The sequence below is a fragment of the Oncorhynchus gorbuscha genome, linkage group LG01 (genome assembly GCF_021184085.1).
Source record: "Oncorhynchus gorbuscha isolate QuinsamMale2020 ecotype Even-year linkage group LG01, OgorEven_v1.0, whole genome shotgun sequence".
Lineage (NCBI taxonomy): Eukaryota > Metazoa > Chordata > Actinopteri > Salmoniformes > Salmonidae > Oncorhynchus > Oncorhynchus gorbuscha.
Window position 1 is genome coordinate 118,503,704 of NC_060173.1, and position 18,447 is coordinate 118,522,150.

Genomic DNA, 18,447 nt, shown 5'->3' on the forward strand with positions numbered 1-18,447 from the left:
GGAGCAGCTCCTGAGACTCGTTTGAGGAGCAGAGACTAGTTTGAGGAGCAGCTCCTGAGACTAGTTTGAGGAGCAGAGACTAGTTTGAGGAGCAGCTCCAGAGACTCGTTTGAGGAGCAGAGACTAGTTTGAGGAGCAGCTCCTGAGACTAGTTTGAGGAGCAGAGACTAGTTTGAGGAGCAGCTCCAGAGACTAGTTTGAGGAGCAGCTCCACAGACTAGTTTGAGGAGCAGAGACTAGTTTGAGGAGCAGCTCCAGAGACTAGTTTGAGGAGCAGAGACTAGTTTGAGGAGCAGCTCCAGAGACTAGTTTGAGGAGCAGAGACTAGTTTGAGGAGCAGCTCCAGAGACTAGTTTGAGGAGTAGAGACTAGTTTGTGGAGCAGCTCCAGAGACTCGTTTGAGGAGCAGAATATCCTACCACCTGTCAGACTGCGTGAGAGCAGCTCCTCAGAAAGCTGGTACAGGAATGAAACATGCTTTTTGAAGCCAAGTCATAGTACAACAGATTACTATTCTAAATGCAACCATTTTTTTTATAACTGTTTTGATTGCCACAATTTTTAAAAGAGCTACTGTTTTTATTTCTCAACCTCAATTTGTAATCAGTCATTCGAATGCGTAGGCTATAGTCAACGGTAGGCAGGCTATCCAGGTGTCACCCACCACTTTACATGCTTGAGTCAGTATAATTTTTTGAAACCAATTCATGTCAGCAACCCATCCAAGTTGTTGCTATTAGATTTCCCATCAGTTTCTAACTGAGATGTTCATCCCCTCCCATTAGGTGCACTGTTTACAATGGGTTTTTCTTGTGAACTGTGTTTTCCTGTAGACTGCATTTTGGCAAATGAACCATGTGTCTGACAACCAGTAATTCTCAATGAGGACCACTTCTGTTCTCTGGGTCCAGGCCACTGTTTAGAAGTGTTTTCCTGTGAAGTGTCTTGGACCAGGCCCCCCCATTGACCAAATGTCTTGGACCGGGCCTGGGCCCCCGCTGACCAAATGTCTTGGACCGGGCCTGGGCCCCCGCTGACCAAATGTCTTGGACCGGGCCTGGGCCCCCGCTGACCAAATGTCTTGGACCGGGCCTGGGCCCCCGCTGACCAAATGTCTTGGACCGGGCCTGGGCCCCCGCTGACCAAATGTCTTGGACCGGGCCTGGGCCCCCACTGATCTGAAGCAGATCTAACATCTGCTGTAGCAGCGCCGTATAATTCTGATCTCAGTCGTCTGGCACGGTACGGTAGTCCTCAGTCACGTCCTGTAGGGATATGAAAGCAGATGCATTCAGCCCTTGTTCCAGAAACATCCCTCCTTTCATCAGCTGACCCGTTATCCTCCCTGTCTTGCTCTGTATCCCCCCTGTCTTCCTCTGTATCCTCTGTGTCTTTCTCTGTATCCTGCCTGTCTTTACATCCTCCCTGTCCTTTTCTCTGTATCCTCCCTGTCTCCTCTCTGTATCCTCCCTGTCTTCTCTGTATCCTCCCTGTCTATCTCTGTATCCCCACTGTCTATCTCTGTATCCTCCCTGTCTATCTCTGTATCCTCCCTGTCTCCTCTCTGTATCCTCCCTGTCTTCTCTGTATCCTCCCTGTCTATCTCTGTATCCCCACTGTCTTTCTCTGTATCCCCCCTGTCTATCTCTGTATCCTCCCTGTCTTTCTCTGTATCCTCCCTGTCTTCTCTGTATCCTCCCTGTCTATCTCTGTATCCCCACTGTCTTTCTCTGTATCCCCCCTGTCTATCTCTGTATCCTCCCTGTCTATCTCTGTATCCCCACTGTCTTTCTCTGTATCCCCCCTGTCTATCTCTGTATCCTCCCTGTCTTTCTCTGTATCCTCCCTGTCTTCTCTGTATCCTCCCTGTCTATCTCTGTATCCTCCCTGTCTTTCTCTGTATCCTCCCTGTCTTTCTCTGTATCCTCCCTGTCTTCTCTGTATCCTGCCTGTCTTTACATCCTCCCTGTCCTTTTCTCTGTATCCTCCCTGTCTTTTCTCTGTATCCTCCCTGTCTTCTCTGTATCCTGCCTGTCTTTACATCCTCCCTGTCTATCTCTGTATCCCCACTGTCTATCTCTGTATCCCCCCTGTCTTTTCTCTGTATCCCCCCTGTCTTCTCTGTATCCTGCCTGTCTTTACATCCTCCCTGTCCTTTTCTCTGTATCCCCCCTGTCTTTTCTCTGTATCCTCCCTGTCTTCTCTGTATCCTGCCTGTCTTTACATCCTCCCTGTCCTTTTCTCTGTATCCTCCCTGTCTTTCTCTGTATCCTCCCTGTCTTCTCTGTATCCTCCCTGTCTTTTCTCTGTATCCTCCCTGTCTTCCTCTGTATCCTCCCTGTCTTCCTCTGTATCCTCCCTGTCTATCTCTGTATCCTCCCTGTCTTTTCTCTGTATCCTCCCTGTCTTCCTCTGTATCCTCCCTGTCTTCCTCTGTATCCTCCCTGTCTTCCTCTGTATCCTCCCTGTCTTCCTCTGTATCCTCCCTGTCTGTCTCTGTATCCTCCCTATCTATCTCTGTATCCTCCCTGTCTTTCTCTGTATCCTCTCTGTATCCTCCCTGTCTATCTCTGTATCCTCCCTGTCTTTTCTCTGTATCCTCCCTGTCTTCCTCTGTATCCTCCCTGTCTTCCTCTGTATCCTCCCTGTCTTCCTCTGTATCCTCCCTGTCTTCCTCTGTATCCTCCCTGTCTGTCTCTGTATCCTCCCTATCTATCTCTGTATCCTCCCTGTCTTTCTCTGTATCCTCTCTGTATCCTCCCTGTCTTTCTCTGTATCCTCCCTGTCTTTCTCTGTATCCTCCCTGTCTATCTCTGTATCCTCCCTGTCTATCTCTGTATCCTCCCTGTCTTTTCTCTGTATCCTCCCTGTATCCTCCCTGTCTTTTCTCTCTCTCCATCTATTTTCTCTGTGGTTCAGACAGTGGTATTAGGGCCTCTCATAGCCCAACATGCTGTGTACCACTCTCTCCTAGAGAGGGAGGAGAATGAGAGGGAGTAGGAGCAAGGACAGGCAGTGGCCGCCTTAGCCCAACCCCCTCTTAGTCTCATCTTCCTGCTGTCCTCAACCCAAATGACAGGCCTGCTAACCACAGGGAGCTAATTGTAGCGCAGTTTGGAGCCTCTAATCGCTGTCTGGGTGCGTTTTCACTCTCTCTCGCTCTCTCTCTAGGGAGGAGACAAGCCGTTATTATATGTCTTTATAGGCCTATGGGAGGAACTCAGCTGTCCAGGAATAAACCAGGAGAGAATGAAGAACATTTGTTTTGAGTTTGGGAGGAGTGGAGAGAAGATTCCAAATATATTTTAGTATTTTAGTAGAGCGCTGAGCGCTAAAAATCTCTCTTGGGGGGGGGGATGCCCTGCCCTGCCCTGCCCTGCCCTGCCCTGCCCTGCCCTGCCCTGCCCTGCCCTGCCCTGCCCTGCCCTGCCCTGCCCTGCCCTGCCCTGCCCTGCCCTGCCCTGCCCACAACTCACCAAAGTAGAGTCAGCTGAAGAGGCGTGGTTGATGTTCTAATCTCACAGCACCATTTAATCCCTGTTGTCCTCATCTCACAGCACAAGCACCATTTAATCCCTATTGTCCTCATCTAACAGCACCATTTAATCCCTGTTGTCCTCATCTAACAGCACCATTTAATCCCTGTTGTCCTCATCTAACAGCACCATTTAATCCCCTGATGTCCTCACAGCACAGCACCATTTAATCCCCTGTTGTCCTCATCTAACAGCACCAGTACTGACCCTGTATATAACTACTGACCCTGTATATAGTTACTGACCCTGTATATAACTACTGACCCTAGAACTGACCCTGTATATAACTACTGGCCCTGTATATAACTACTGACCCTGTATATAGCTACTGACCCTGTATATAGCTACTGACCCTGTATATAGCTACTGACCCTGTATCAAATCAAATCAAATGTATTTATATAGCCCTTCGTACATCAGCTGATATCTCAAAGTGCTGTACAGAAACCCAGCCTAAAACCCCAAACAGCAAACTATGCAGGTGTAGAAGCACAGTGGCTAGAGAAAACTCCCTAGAAAGGCCAAAATCTAGGAAGAAACCTAGAGAGGAACCAGGCTATGTGGGGTGGCCAGTCCTCTTCTGGCTGTGCCGGGTGGAGATTATAACAGAACATGGCCAAGATGTTCAAATGTTCATAAATGACCAGCATGGACGAATAATAATAAGGCAGAACAGTTGAAACTGGAGCAGCAGCACGGCCAGGTGGACTGGGGACAGCAAGGAGTCATCATGTCAGGTAGTCCTGAGGCATTGTCCTAGGGCTCAGGTCCTCCGAGAGAGAGAAGGAAAGAGAGGAGAGAATTAGAGAACGCACACTTAGATTCACACAGGACACCGAATAGGACAGGAGAAGTACTCCAGATATAACAAACTGACCCTAGCCCCCCGACACATAAACTACTGCAGCATAAATACTGGAGGCTGAGACAGGAGGGGTCAGGGGGTGACGCCGGCCCAGGTCATAGTAGGATTAAAGTGCTACTGTAGGGGTCTCCTACTGCCTCAGTGGGCCACACAGCCTGACACTGACACATCACAAGACCTCAGACCCAACTAGGGGAGGGAAATTATCCATAACAAAAAGAGAAAATCATTTTAAGAGGATTTAAGATCTGGAGCAGAGGTCTCCAATATTTATATGAGAGGATTGTTTGTCAGGGCAGAGATTATACTTCCATAGAGGGAGCTAGAAAGCTATGAGACGGGAACACTGACTAAACGAGCTCACACACACACACACACACACACACACACACACACACACACACACACACACACACACACACACACACACACACACACACACACACTGACTAAACAAACTGACACACACACACACACACACACACACACACACACACACACACACACACACACACACACACACACACACACACATACACACACACACACCCAGAGATGTGGAGAAGGCGTGAGATTAGGGAACTGACCACCAGAGGGCTGTAAAACATCAGAATGTTCCTAAGACACACATTACAATCCAAATCTGTTCTATTGTGACGCTGTCATCACTTTAATGACAAACAATCCCATACAGCATACTGCAAAAGATGTAGCCAAGGACCCACGGCAGGGGTTGACGACAAGGATAACAACTAGTCTAGATTGAGATGCATGATGAAGGTGCTTTGAGAAGGTTTCGACACACCGGGGTGGAGTCGGTAGCTAGGTGTGACTGGAATCCGAGGTTACCATGGAAATGTAGGGTTCCACGCTGTGCCTGTTGGAGCTGAATGAACGGGACTGACATGCGATGCCGTGTGGCCTTAATAGCTTCCTTTATATCCATCTACCCAGAACTCCCAATGTCCCAGCCACTAAGCACTCCGCCACATGCTAAAATACAACTAACATTACCGTGTGTGTGTTTCAGATGGAGCAGCTGTCAGACGAGGAGCTGGACCATACAGAGGGAGGAGGAGAGGAGGACAGTGACAAAGAAGATCAAGATCTAGACCAGATGTTTGGAGCCTGGCTGGGAGAGCTGGATAAACTCACACAGGTAACTAACCCTAACAGGTAACTAACCCTAACAGGTAACTAACCCTATCCCTGGCTGGGAGAGCTGGATAAACTCACACAGGTAACTAACCCTGGCTGGGAGAGCTGGATAAACTCACACAGGTAACTAACCCTGGCTGGGAGAGCTGGATAAACTCACACAGGTAACTAACCCTGGCTGGGAGAGCTGGATAAACTCACACAGGTAACTAACCCTAACAGGTAACTAACCCTAACAGGTAACTAACCCTATCCCTGGCTGGGAGAGCTGGATAAACTCACACAGGTAACTAACCCTATCCCTGGCTGGGAGAGCTGGATAAACTCACACAGGTAACTAACCCTAACAGGTAACTAACCCTATCCCTGGCTGGGAGAGCTGGATAAACTCACACAGGTAACTAACCCTGGCTGGGAGAGCTGGATAAACTCACACAGGTAACTAACCCTGGCTGGGAGAGCTGGATAAACTCACACAGGTAACTAACCCTGGCTGGGAGAGCTGGATAAACTCACACAGGTAACTAACCCTATCCCTGGCTGGGAGAGCTGGATAAACTCACACAGGTAACTAACCCTATCCCTGGCTGGGAGAGCTGGATAAACTCACACAGGTAACTAACCCTGGCTGGGAGAGCTGGATAAACTCACACAGGTAACTAACCCTAACAGGTAACTAACCCTGGCTGGGAGAGCTGGATAAACTCACACAGGTAACTAACCCTAACAGGTAACTAACCCTGGCTGGGAGAGCTGGATAAACTCACACAGGTAACTAACCCTAACAGGTAACTAACCCTAACAGGTAACTAACCCTATCCCTGGCTGGGAGAGCTGGATAAACTCACACAGGTAACTAACCCTAACAGGTAACTAACCCTAACAGGTAACTAACCCTAACAGGTAACTAACCCTAACAGGTAACTAACCCTAACAGGTAACTAACCCTAACAGGTAACTATCCCTAACAGGTAACTATCCCTAACAGGTAACTAACCCTAACAGGTAACTAACCCTAACAGGTAACTATCCCTAACAGGTAACTATCCCTAACAGGTAACTAACCCTAACAGGTAACTATCCCTAACAGGTAACTATCCCTAACAGGTAACTAACCCTAACAGGTAACTAACCCTAACAGGTAACTAACCCTAACAGGTAACTAACCCTAACAGGTAACTAACCCTAACAGGTAACTAACCCTAACAGGTAACTAACCCTAACAGGTAACTAACCCTAACAGGTAACTAACCCTAACAGGTAACTAACCCTAACAGGTAACTAACCCTAACAGGTAACTAACCCTAACAGGTAACTAACCCTAACAGGTAACTTCCAAAATACATTTGGTTGGTTATGTATGACCTTTATTCTGTATTTACTAACCTGATTTATATTGTGTTTGTATTATTCCAAGTCACCATTATATATACCACCAGGTCACCATTATATATACCACCAGGTCACCATTATATATACCACCAGGTCACCATTATATATACCACCAGGTCACCATTATATATACCACCAGGTGACCATTATATATACCACCAGGTCACCATTATATATACCACCAGGTCACCATTATATATATACCACCAGGTCACCATTATATATATATACCACCAGGTCACCATTATATAAGAGCGTCTGCTAAATGACTTAAATGTAAATGTAAATGTAAATATATACCAACAGGTCACCATTATATATACCACCAGGTCACCATTATATATACCACCAGGTCACCATTATATATATATACCACCAGGTCACCATTATATATACCAACAGGTCACCATTATATATACCACCAGGTCACCATTATATATACCACCAGGTCACCATTATATATACCACCAGGTGACCATTATATATGCCACCAGGTCACCATTATATATACCACCAGGTCACCATTATATATACCACCAGGTCACCATTATATATACCACCTGGTGACCATTATATATACCACCAGGTCACCATTATATATACCACCAGGTCACCATTATATATACCACCAGGTCACCATTATATATATATATACCACCAGATCACCATTATATATGCCACCAGGTCACCATTATATATGCCACCAGGTCACCATTATATATACCACCAGGTCACCATTATATATACCACCAGGTCACCATTATATATACCAACAGGTCACCATTATATATACCACCAGGTGACCATTATATATACCACCAGGTCACCATTATATAAACCACCAGGTCACCATTATATATACCACCAGGTCACCATTATATATACCACCAGGTGACCATTATATATACCACCAGGTCGCCATTATATATACCACCAGGTCACCATTATATATACCACCAGGTCACCATTATATATACCACCAGGTCACCATTATATATACCAACAGGTGACCATTATATATACCACCAGGTCACCATTATATATACCACCAGGTCACCATTATATATACCACCAGGTCACCATTATATATACCACCAGGTCACCATTATATATACCACCAGGTCACCATTATATATACCACCAGGTCACCATTATATATACCAACAGGTGACCATTATATATACCACCAGGTCACCATTATATATACCACCAGGTCACCATTATATATACCACCAGGTCACCATTATATATACCACCAGGTCACCATTATATATACCAACAGGTCACCATTATATATACCAACAGGTCACCATTATATATACCACCAGGTGACCATTATATATACCACCAGGTCACCATTATATATACCACCAGGTGACCATTATATATACCACCAGGTGACCATTATATATACCACCAGGTGACCATTATATATACCACCAGGTCACCATTATATATACCACCAGGTCACCATTATATATATACCACCAGGTCACCATTATATATACCACCAGGTCACCATTATATATACCACCAGGTCACCATTATATATACCACCAGGTCACCATTATATATACCACCAGGTCACCATTATATATACCACCAGGTCACCATTATATATGCCACCAGGTCACCATTATATATGCCACCAGGTCACCATTATATATGCCACCAGGTCACCATTATATATGCCACCAGGTCACCATTATATATACCACCAGGTCACCATTATATATACCACCAGGTCACCATTATATATACCACCAGGTCACCATTATATATACCACCAGGTCACCATTATATATACCACCAGGTGACCATTATATATACCACCAGGTCACCATTATATATACCACCAGGTCACCATTATATATACCACCAGGTCACCATTATATATACCACCAGGTCACCATTATATATACCACCAGGTCACCATTATATATACCACCAGGTGACCATTATATATACCACCAGGTCACCATTATATATACCACCAGGTCACCATTATATACCACCATAATTTGTAAATAAATAAATAAAAAATCCTACAATGTGATTTTTCTGGATTTCTTTTCTCGTTTTGTCTGTGTACCTATGATGAAAATTACAGGCCTCTCTCATCTTTTTAAGTGGGAGAACTTGCACAATTGGTGGCTGACTAAATACTTTTTTGCCCTACTGTATAATAATACAACATTAAGTTATTCAAGTATAAATTACCAAAGTTATGATAGATAAACATAGATTTTCTGTTAATTACCTGAATTACTGAAGATTCAGGTAACTTTGGTAAATTACCTGTAGCTTTGCAACCCGAACCACGATAACCAGTAAATGAATGTAATATTTGACATATTTAACAGAAATTACCGTAACCAAACATTCTAGATTACCGGGGAAATATGGGCATTAACCGTAACTTTAATCCTGAATTAATGTGAAATTGATAAACATTGGCAGATGTCAGTGAGCTCGTAGAGAAGACGTCCATTCACGATTCCTCTGTCCCCTGTACAGAGTCTGGATGATGGCTTCACAGAGACTGTAAAGAAGGCCCCTCAGAAAGCCCCTCTGAGACAGGAGACCAACATGGCTAACTTCTGCAACCGCTTCTCCATGTACAACATCAACGGTAAATACAAGTTTTATATATATATATGTACACACACACACACACACACACACACACACACACACACACACACACACACACACACACACACACACACACACACACACACACACACACACACACACACACACACACACACACACACACACACACACACACACACACACACACACACACAGAGCCTTCTGAAAGTATCCCTTGACATATTCCACATGTTATATTGTGTTACAGATTCAAAATGTATTACAATGTGAAAACATGTTTGAAATTTTTGCTAATTTATTGAAAATTAAACTTCTTCAAGCTCTGTCAAGTTGATTGTCGATCATTGCTAGACAGCCTATTTTCTCACCTTGCCATAGATTTTTCAAGCCGATATGAAGTCAACTGTAACTAGGTCACTCAGGAACATTGTACGTTGTCTTGGTAAGCAACCTGTGTGTTATTATTAGGACAGGACCGGTTATTGTCCTGCTGTATGGCGAATGTGTCTGTTGGAAAGCAGACTGAACCAGGTTTTCCTCCAGGATCTTGCCTGTGCATAACTCTATTCTGTTGCTTTTTATCCTAAAAAAGCTCCCTAGTCCTTGCTGCTGACAAGCATACCCATAACTTGGTGCAGCCACCACCATGCTTGAAGATATGAAGAGTTATAATTAGTGATGTGTTGTTGGATTTGCCCCAAACATAACACTTTGTATTCAGGACACAAAGTGAATTCTTTTGCCTCATTTTTTGCAGTTTTACATTAGTGCCTTTTTGTAATTATGAGGCATATTTTTGAATATTGTTTTATTTTGTGCAGGCTTCCTTTTCACTCTGTCATTAGGTTGGTATTGTGGAGTAACTACAGTGTTGTTGATCCATCCTCAGTTTTCTCCCATCGCAGCCATTAAACTCTAACTGTTTTAAAGTCACCATTGGCCTCATGCTGAAATCCCTGAGTGGTTTCCATCCTCTCTGGCAACTGAGTTAGGAAGGACGCCTGTATCTTTGGACTGACTAGATTTTGACTGGATTTATTGATATACAATCCAACTTGTAATTAATAACTTCACCTTTTTTTTGTAATCACGAGGCATATTTTTGAATATTTTTTATTTATTATAATTTTTCTTTATTACTTCACCTTGCTCTAAGATATATATTCAATGTCAATTTATTTTTTAACCAAGAAGTTCCTTTTGCGAGGCATTAAAAAAACCTCCTTGTTCTTAGTGGATGAATCTGTGTTTGAAATTCACTGCTTGACGGAGAGAACACACAGATAATTGTGGGGTAAAGCGATAAGGTAAGTCATTCAGAAATCATGTTAAACACTTATTGCAGATGCCACTTATTATGTGAATTGTTAAGCAAATGTGTACTTTATGCATTCCAAAGCAAAGTAGTTGAGTATTTAGACATTTCAGCTTTTCATTTTTAATGCATTTGTAAAAAATGTCTAAAAATATAATTTCACTTTGACATTATGATGTGTTGTGTGTCGGCCCAGTGACACACAATCTCAATTTGATCTATTTTTAATTCACAACAAAATGTGGAAAACGTCAAGGGGTGTGAATACTTTCTGAAATCACTGTGTGTGTACACACACACACACACACACACACACACATACATACATACATACATACATACATACATACATACATACATACAGTTTTAGAACACCTACTCATTTCAAGGGTTTTAATTTAATTTTTACTATTGTCTGCATTGTAGAATAATAGTGAAGACATCAAAACTATGGAATCATGTCGTAACCAAAAAAGTGTTAAACAAATATATTTTAGATTAGATTCCTCAAAGTAGCCACCCTTTACCTTGATGACCGCTTTGCACACTCTTGGCATTCTCTCAACCAGCTCCATGAGGTAGTCACCTGGAATGCATTTCAATTAACAGGTGTGCCTTAAGTTCATTTGTGGAATTTCTTTCCTCAACGCGTTTGAGCCAGTTGTGTTGTGACAAGGTAGGGATGGTATACAGAAGACAGACCTATTTGGTAATAGACCAAGTCCATATTATGGCAAGAACATTTCAGATAATCAAAGAGAAACGACCTTCCATTACTTTAAGACATGAAGGTCAGTCAATACGGAACATTTCAAGAACATTTCAAGAACTTTTAAAGTTTCTTCAAGTGCAGTCGCAGAAACCATCAAGCGCTATGATGAAACTGGCTCTCATGAGGACCGCCACAGGAATGGAAGACCCAGAGTTACCTCTGCTGCAGAGGACAAGTTCATTAGAGTTACCTGTGTCTCATGAGGACCGCCACAGGAAAGAGAGACCCAGAGTTACCTCTGCTGCAGAGGATAAGATCATTAGAGTTACCTGTCTCTCATGAGGACCGCCACAGGAAAGAGAGACCCAGAGTTACCTCTGCTGCAGAGGATAAATTCATTAGAGTTACTAGCCTCAGATTGCAGCCCAAATAAATGAGCCACAGAGTTCAAGTAACAGACATCTCAACATCAACTGTCTGCTTGAATCAGGCCTTCATGGTTGAATTGCTGCAGAGAAACCACTACTAAAGGACACCAATAATAAGAAGAGACTTGCTTGGGCCAAGAAACACGAGCAATGGACATTAGACCGGTGGCAATCTGTCCTTTGGTCTGATGAGTCCACATTTGAGATTTTTGGTTCCAACCGCCGTGTCTTTGTGAGACACAGAGTAGGTAAACGGGTGATCTCCGCATGTGTGGTTCCCACCATGAAGCATGGAGGAGGAGGTGTGTTGGTGACATGGAATCAGCATGGCTACCACAGCATTCTGCAGCGATACGCCATTCCATCTGGTTTGCGCTTAGTGGGACTTTCATTTGTTTTTCAACAGGACAAGGACTCAACACACCGTCAGGCTGTGTAAGGGCTATTTGACCAAGGAGAGTGATGGAGTACTGCCAAGAAGGAGAGTGATGGAGTACTGCCAAGAAGGAGAGTGATGGAGTACTGCATCAGATGACCTGGCCTCCACAATCTCCACCCGACCTCAAACCAACTGAGATGAGTTGGTTTGAGGTCGGGTGCTCAGCATATGTGGGATCTCCTTGAGGACTGTTGGAAAAGCATTCCTCATGAAGCTGGTTGAGAGAATGCCAAAAGTGTGCAAAGCTGTCATCAAGGCAAAGGGTGGCTATTTGAAGAATCTAATCTAAAATATATTTGTTTAACACTTTTTTGGTTACGACATGATTGGCTACTTTTGAAGAATCTCAAAATATAAAAGAGATATTTTGATTTGTTTAACACTTTTTTCTGTTGGTATTACTTCATAGTTTTTGATATTATTATTATTATTCTACAATGTAGAAAAGAGTCAAAATAAAGAAACCCTTGAATGAGTAGGTGTGTCCAAACTTTTGACTGGTATTGTATGTGCACACACGGTGTGTGTGTGTGTGTGTGTGTGTGTGTGTGTGTGTGTGTGTGTGTGTGTGTGTGTGTGTGTGTGTGTGTGTGTGTGTGTGTGTGTGTGTGTGTGTGTGTGTGTGTGTGTGTGCATCAGTGATGACATCAGCTGTGGTCCCCTAGGGGTCCATTCCTGGTTCTATTTTGTTCTCCCTTTGTATGCTAGGCAAAATCATTAGTGAAAATCAGTAGCTGAACAAGACCAATGACTGTGTTGATGTGGATGTTTCCTCTTCTTCCAGAGGCTCTAAACCAGGGTGGAGACGGTGTCGACCTGGATTCCCTGATGGCAGACCTGTGTTCCATAGAGCAGGAGCTGACCATCACCGGCAAGCCAAACGCCAAGCTCCGCCAAAAACCCACCGCCGGGCACAGCAGCAAGGGGCACGGTGGAGCTGGAGGGAGTGGAGGAGGCACCTCCAGCAGTGGGGACAGTACCTCCTCCAGTACCCGGGCCTCACCGGCCTCTACGGTGGCAGCTCGCCACGGGCGCCCCATGGCTTCCAACCTGTCCCTGGATGATATCACGGCCCAGCTGGAGCAGGCGTCTCAGTATGGACGAGGCTGCTAGACAGAGCTCCCACTCCCTGGCCAGCGCCTCTTCCAGCTCCACCTACTCCACCATGCGGAGGCCCGCCTCCCACCATCACACACACCGCCGGACAGGCTCAGTGGGGACGGTCAGCGAACACGAGGTCCGGTCTTTCTCCCTCTCGTCTCGGTCGTCGGTGAACTCTGCTTCGGCCAGCAGCATGGATTCTCTGGATAGGCCCTCGGAACAGGACGGGGCCACTCCTACACAACAGGGACCCAATCAGGGCCCCCCTGGCAACACCGAGGTAGGCTGCACACACCCTAAATCTAATCCATACACACTAAATAACTAAGTACTGGTTTACCTCACTGCTTTTCTATCTAGTGATACATTTACAGGTTAACCTCACTGCTTTACGGCTCGAAGGACCATGACAGAAATGAAGCTACTTTAACTATACTAGTGGTATAGGGTTATGAAGTAGCTTGACAACATGTGGGCTGTTAGATGAAGTCATTTCCCTTTGGGGATTAACATGGTACAGCTCCATCTCCCAGAGCCGTGTGGTACAGGTGTGGAGAGTGTGGTACAGGTGTGGTACAGGTGTGGTACAGGTGTGGTACAGGTGTGGTACAAGTGTGGTACAGGTGTGGTACAAGTGTGGTACAGGTGTGGAGAGTGTGGTACAGGTGTGGGAGAGTGTGGTACAGGTGTGGAGAGTGTGGTACAGGTGTGGAGAGTGTGGTACAGGTGTGGAGAGTGTGGTACAGGTGTGGAGAGTGTGGTACAGGTGTGGAGAGTGTGGTACAGGTGTGGAGAGTGTGGTACAGGTGTGGAGAGTGTGGTACAGATGTGGAGAGTGTGGTAGAGGTGTGGAGAGTGTGGTACAGGTGTGGAGAGTGTGGTACAGGTGTGGAGAGTGTGGTGCAGGTGTGGAGAGTGTGGTACAGGTGTGGAGAGTGTGGTGCAGGTGTGGAGAGTGTGGTGCAGGTGTGGAGAGTGTGGTGCAGGTGTGGAGAGTGTGGTACAGGTGTGGAGAGTGTGGTACAGGTGTGGAGTGTGGTACAGGTGTGGAGAGTGTGGTACAGGTGTGGAGAGTGTGGTGCAGGTGTGGAGAGTGTGGTGCAGGTGTGGAGAGTGTGGTGCAGGTGTGGAGAGTGTGGTGCAGGTGTGGAGAGTGTGGTGCAGGTGTGGAGAGTGTGGTACAGGTGTGGAGAGTGTGGTACAGGTGTGGAGAGTGTGGTACAGGTGTGAGAGTGTGGTACAGGTGTGGAGAGTGTGGTACAGGTGTGGAGTGTGGTACAGGTGTGGAGTGTGGGGTACAGGTGTGGAGAGTGTGGTACAGGTGTGGAGAGTGTGGTACAGGTGTGGAGAGTGTGGTACAGGTGTGGAGAGTGTGGTACAGGTGTGGAGAGTGTGGTACAGGTGTGGTACAGGTGTGGTACAGGTGTGGTACAGGTGTGGAGAGTGTGGTACAGGTGTGGAGAGTGTGGTACAGGTGTGGAGAGTGTGGTACAGGTGTGGAGAGTGTGGTACAGGTGTGGTACAGGTGTGGAGAGTGTGGTACAGTTGTGGAGAGTGTGGTACAGGTGTGGAGAGTGTGGTACAGGTGTGGAGAGTGTGGCACAGGTGTGGAGAGTGTGGCACAGGTGTGGAGAGTGTGGCACAGGTGTGGAGAGTGTGGTACAGGTGTGGAGAGTGTGGCACTGGTGTGGAGAGTGTGGCACAGGTGTGGAGAGTGTGGCACAGGTGTGGAGAGTGTGGCACAGGTGTGGAGAGTGTGGCACAGGCGTGGAGAGTGTGGCACAGGCGTGGAGAGTGTGGCACAGGCGTGGAGAGTGTGGCACAGGCGTGGAGAGTGTGGCACAGGCGTGGAGAGTGTGGCACAGGCGTGGAGAGTGTGGCACAGGCGTGGAGAGTGTGGCACAGGCGTGGAGAGTGTGGCACAGGCGTGGAGAGTGTGGCACAGGCGTGGAGAGTGTGGTACAGGCGTGGAGAGTGTGGTACAGGCGTGGTACAGGTGTGGTACAGGCGTGGTACAGGTGTGGTACAGGCGTGGTACAGGTGTGGAGAGTGTGGTACAGGTGTGGAGAGTGTGGTACAGGTGTGGAGAGTGTGGTACAGGTGTGGAGAGTGTGGTACAGGTGTGGAGAGTGTGGTACAGGTGTGGTACAGGTGTGGAGAGTGTGGTACAGGTGTGGAGAGTGTGGTAGAGGTGTGGAGAGTGTGGTAGAGGTGTGGAGAGTGTGGTAGAGGTGTGGAGAGTGTGGTAGAGGTGTGGAGAGTGTGGTAGAGGTGTGGAGAGTGTGGTAGAGGTGTGGAGAGTGTGGTAGAGGTGTGGAGAGTGTGGTACAGGTGTGGAGAGTGTGGTACAGGTGTGGAGAGTGTGGTACGAGTGTGGTACAGGTGTGGAGAGTGTGGTACAGGTGTGGAGAGTGTGGTACAGGTGTGGAGAGTGTGGTACAGGTGTGGTACAGGTGTGGTACAGGTGTGGTACAGGTGTGGAGAGTGTGGTACAGGTGTGGAGAGTGTGGTACAGGTGTGGTACAGGTGTGGTACATGTGTGGTACAGGTGTGGAGAGTGTGGTACAGGTGTGGTACAGGTGTGGAGAGTGTGGTACAGGTGTGGTACAGATGTGGAGAGTGTGGTACAGGTGTGGAGAGTGTGGTACAGGTGTGGTACAGGTGTGGAGAGTGTGGTACAGGTGTGGTACAGGTGTGGAGAGTGTGTGATCACTGCAGTGGAAAGGAGATGTTTCCATTTAATAAAATATGCAGATTTTCCCACGAGAGATGTTTCCTTCAAATTTTACTTTTTGTGGATAAAAGGTTTTGTAGAATAATAGCGAAGACATCACAACTATGAAATAATACATATGGAATCATGTAGTAACCAAAAAAGTGTTAAACAAATATATTTTAGATTAGATTCTTCAAAGTAACCACCCCATATAATTTTCATTAGTTTGTTACTTTAGGCTATAAGTAAAAATGTAAAACAATGCAGGGACAGTACAGTGGTCATATACTGAATGCAGGGACAGTGGAGTGGTCATGTACTGAATGTAGAGACAGTACAGTGGTCATGTACTGAATGCAGGGACAGTGGAGTGGTCATATACTGAATGCAGGGACAGTGGAGTGGTCATGTGCTGAATGTAGAGACAGTACAGTGGTCATGTACTGAATGTAGAGACAGTACAGTGGTCATGTACTGAATGCAGGGACAGTGGAGTGGTCATGTACTGAATGCAGGGACAGTGGAGTGGTCATGTACTGAATGCAGGGACAGTGGAGTGGTCATGTACTGAATGCAGAGACAGTACAGTGGTCATGTACTGAATGTAGAGACAGTACAGTGGTCATGTACTGAATGTAGAGACAGTACAGTGGTCATGTACTGAATGTAGAGACAGTACAGTGGTCATGTACTGAATGCAGGGACAGTGGAGTGGTCATGTACTGAATGCAGGGACAGTGGAGTGGTCATGTACTGAATGCAGGGACAGTGGAGTGGTCATGTACTGAATGCAGGGACAGTGGAGTGGTCATGTACTGAATGCAGAGACAGACAGTGGAGTGGTCATGTACTGAATGTAGAGACAGTACAGTGGTCATGTACTGAATGGAGTGGTCAGTACTGAATGCAGGGACAGTGGTCATGTACTGAATGTAGAGACAGTACAGTGGTCATGTACTGAATGCAGGGACAGTGGAGTGGTCATGTACTGAATGTAGAGACAGGGTCATGTACTGAATGTGAGACAGTGTGGTCATGTACTGAATGTAGAGACAGTACAGTGGTCATGTACTGAATGCAGGGACAGTGGAGTGGTCATGTACTGAATGTAGAGACAGTACAGTGGTCATGTACTGAATGTAGAGACAGTACAGTGGTCATGTACTGAATGTAGAGACAGTACAGTGGTAATGTACTGAATGCAGGGACAGTGGAGTGGTCATGTACTGAATGTAGAGACAGTACAGTGGTCATGTACTGAATCCAGGGACAGTACAGTGGTCATGTACTGAATGTAGAGACAGTACAGTGGTCATGTACTGAATGCAGGGACAGTGGAGTGGTCATGTACTGAATGCAGGGACAGTACAGTGGTCATGTACTGAATGTAGAGACAGTACAGTGGTCATATACTGAATGTAGAGACAGTACAGTGGTCATATACTGAATGTAGAGACAGTACAGTGGTCATGTACTGAATGTAGAGACAGTACAGTGGTCATGTACTGAATGTAGAGACAGTACAGTGGTCATGTACTGAATGCAGGGACAGTGGAGTGGTCATGTACTGAATGCAGGGACAGTGGAGTGGTCATGTACTGAATGCAGGGACAGTGGAGTGGTCATGTACTGAATGCAGGGACAGTGGAGTGGTCATGTACTGAATGTAGAGACAGTACAGTGGTCATGTACTGAATGTAGAGACAGTACAGTGGTCATGTACTGAATGTAGACAGACAGTGGTCACAGTGGTGGAGTGGTCATGTACTGAATGTAGAGACAGTACAGTGGTCATGTACTGAATGCAGGGACAGTGGAGTGGTCATGTACTGAATGTAGGGACAGTAGTGGTCATGTACTGAATGTAGAGACAGTACAGTGGTCATGTACTGAATGTAGACAGGGACAGTGGAGTGGTCATGTACTGAATGTAGAGACAGTACGGTGGTCAGGACAGTGGAGTGGTCATGTACTGAATGTAGAGACAGTACAGTGGTCATGTACTGAATGTAGAGACAGTACAGTGGTCATGCACTGACGTAGAGACAGCACAGTGGTCATGTACTGAATGTAGAGACAGTACAGTGGTCATGTACTGAATGCAGGGACAGTGGAGTGGTCATGTACTGAATGTAGAGACAGTACAGTGGTCATGTACTGAATGCAGGG

The 18,447-nt window shown here is 46.0% G+C and overlaps 1 pseudogene; it reads left to right on the forward strand.

Moving 5' to 3' along the window:
* Positions 1-18,447, forward strand: part of LOC123992830 — a 69,206-nt pseudogene that overhangs the window by 27,407 nt on the left and 23,352 nt on the right.